The following is a 2,758-nucleotide window of genomic DNA, read 5'->3' as shown; positions in this document are numbered from 1 at the left end:
TGATTGGCATCGCAGAGAACTGGGTTTTGCGATCAGTTCAGAGAAAACTGCTGAAGAACAGAATGCCACTGAGACTTCTAAAACCATGCCCCTTGAATGAGTGGAGTTGGCGAGTGCACGGATATGCTACATGCCATTCAGAAGAGAGCGCCGATCCAAAGGAAAGCAGCTCGAGTAGCATTGAACAATAGTAAGGACGGTTTCGATCCACACCAGCTCCCGCTGCGCCACTCTGCTTGTGTGAACCGCTGCCACAGAGCACTTCAGGTTTTCATCTGGCACGCGCCTGCACGTCGAGACTGATGTCAAAGACCTCCGCTGCTGTCGTGTAAATGCTGTTTCGCAGACGTATGGAGCTGTGTAAATAGAAACGTTTTTACTAAATTCCCACATTCTTGGTCGAACTGTGATTTCACACTGAATCACAGCATGTGTCGCAGCGCAGACGAGGCCATGCGGCCCACCTTCGCTCTGCTGGTTCTACACTTAAGTCAACGTGTGTCTCTATTCGTTTCAATCTCTCGCCTTCCCAGCGTAAAATCTGCACATCTGACAAAAACAGAGCCATCACTAACAGTTTGCTTTTGAACTGGAGAGGTTTCTCGTGAAATTAGCTTGAGGCTCGAGGTATGCAAGGTCAACATAACTTAGGTAAAACACGCAAACACTTGCCTCTTTAGCAGACAGTGAAAGGATTACAAGACGCAAATTAAACATTTTCGACAAGTGATACAGGGGACTGGGAAGATAAGTATATAAACTGTGAACACCAATGTTCTGGAGCACAATACTTACATTCAAAGACCGAAAACATCCAGGTCCTGATTAATCAGATTGCATTGTGGTACTTTTCTGCAAAACTTCCACTTGTAATGTCCTACAAAAGAGTGACAAAACCCATCCCTGTCAGCCCAGGATAGAAAATCCGAAGGGATGAACGTTTGCTTATTTTCTGAAGACTCACAAAGCCAAGACTGGGTTTTGGTGATTGTTTCCTTTCCACTCCCAGAGCCGCAGTGGTTGGGGCGGTGGGTGGGAAAAGTAAAACGTGCCCGTCAGCAGCGTGTGGGGTTATTTCAGCTTCCTCTCATCTGACAACGCTGTGACTTGACTCCGATGTTCTCAGAGATATTTATTGACGCGAGACAATGAGAAGATTCTCATTCCCGCAGATCGGAATTCAAACCGTTTGCCGGCTTCAGGACAATGAAAAGATTAATTGGGTGTGTGAAGAAGCTGTGAGCTGCATTTCAAACAGTTAGGTGGACTCAGATGCGTCATCCATTGCGCCCCGGCCCTTTGCGTATCTTACGCCACCATGCTGCAGAGTTCTGACGTTAACACGGACATGCGCAGCAATGGGAACAGTCACAAGGTCAACAACCAAAGATAATCAGCGTCACTGCTTCCCTTCCACAGTCACAACTTTGTGAAGCAGTATCTTTCACTGGCAAAGGAAACACCCTTGTCCTCAGGTGCCTGCTTCATTTCGATCACGATTTCCAGCCCCTCACTGTTCTAGTCTCATTTCCAAACACTTGGCTCATAGCCTCAAAAGAAGCTCTGCGTGTATCTGCTTGTTCCACCCGAACAGGCAGTGGGTTACAGTTTCCCACCACTCCCAATGTGAGTGAAATATTTTCCCCCTCCACTGATTTGAATCTTAAAGAAGAAGCCGGGAAGCAAGCTCCCTTTCTTTTCGCGACATTTCACATTTTGTAGTCGGCGGGGTTCACACCTGCGTGGGAAAGCGCAATGGATTTCAAGTCCATCGCATTAACCACTCGGCCCACGAATACAGAACCACACTGACAGCTTCACTTCCCAGGTCTGTCTGCCTGTGGAGCAGAGAAAGAGTGAATTATCGCAGAGTTTGTTTGAATCCAATCATTTCACAGTGATTCGAAAGGGTTAAATATCTGCACACGGCGAGTCTGGGTTTTCATCGCAAAAGATGAAATGAACTTTCAGTCAAAAACAAAACACGAGACTGCAGGAGGAACTGAGAAGGTCAGGCAACATCGGTGGAATGAGAATCAGAGACAACGTTTCAGAATTCCGTTTTCTCTCGACAGGTACTGTCGAGTTCTCTTTTTGTCTCGGCTTCTCAGCATCCGCATTCCCTCACGACAGACATTAATTCAATCCAGAAACCCCTTTGGGGAAAGGATTTCTGTTTGGGGAACATTTTCCTGACCCATTAAAAGACGTCCTCAAAGCCAAGAACGGGCAGCAAGCACACCGCCCCCTGGGTGGGCTCGAACCACCAACCTTTCGGTTAACAGCCGAACGCGCTAACCAATTGCGCCAACAGAGGTACGTGCGAGTGTGGGCTGCACATCGCTTAGGGGAGCTGTTTTGAGTTCATAATTCAGCCGGCCCCCCGAGAATTACAATTGTCGTCTATCAGTTTTACCTTTTACATAATAAAGCCTGGGACATTCATTGTGGAGACACCGGGACAGTCTGCAGACACATCCATGTCACGAGGAACTAGCTTTGTGCTCCGGGGCCGCCGCCCTTCAGCCTTTCAGTGTTTTGCCTGTTCCCGAGTTCTTCTCATTGGCTCGGAGGAGAGAAGGGGTTTGAATTCCTGATGCAGGAACGACAATTCTTTCAATGTCTCAGATCAGTTCATACCCCGAGAACATCAGAGTCAATCTCCCGCCTCTACAACAAGAGGACGTTGTCCTGGACTGTCTCTGGACAATCGTTAGGATGAATGTAGATTGGTAATGTATTTGGTGACAGTTCTGTT

General features: G+C 47.6%; 1 non-coding gene across 1 annotated transcript; it reads right to left on the bottom strand.

Moving 5' to 3' along the window:
- Nucleotides 1–2,243: 2,243 nt before the first annotated feature.
- trnan-guu (transfer RNA asparagine (anticodon GUU)) lies at nt 2,244–2,318 on the bottom strand. Its single transcript has one exon. It is a non-coding gene; the product is annotated as a tRNA-Asn (tRNA).
- Between the last annotated feature and the right edge of the window lie 440 nt (nt 2,319–2,758).

Source organism: Hemiscyllium ocellatum (genome assembly GCF_020745735.1).
Source record: "Hemiscyllium ocellatum isolate sHemOce1 chromosome 27 unlocalized genomic scaffold, sHemOce1.pat.X.cur. SUPER_27_unloc_18, whole genome shotgun sequence".
In the NCBI taxonomy this organism is placed as follows: Eukaryota; Metazoa; Chordata; class Chondrichthyes; order Orectolobiformes; family Hemiscylliidae; genus Hemiscyllium; species Hemiscyllium ocellatum.
The sequence above is the reverse complement of the archived record's forward strand: the minus strand, read 5'-3'. Positions and strand labels throughout refer to the sequence as shown.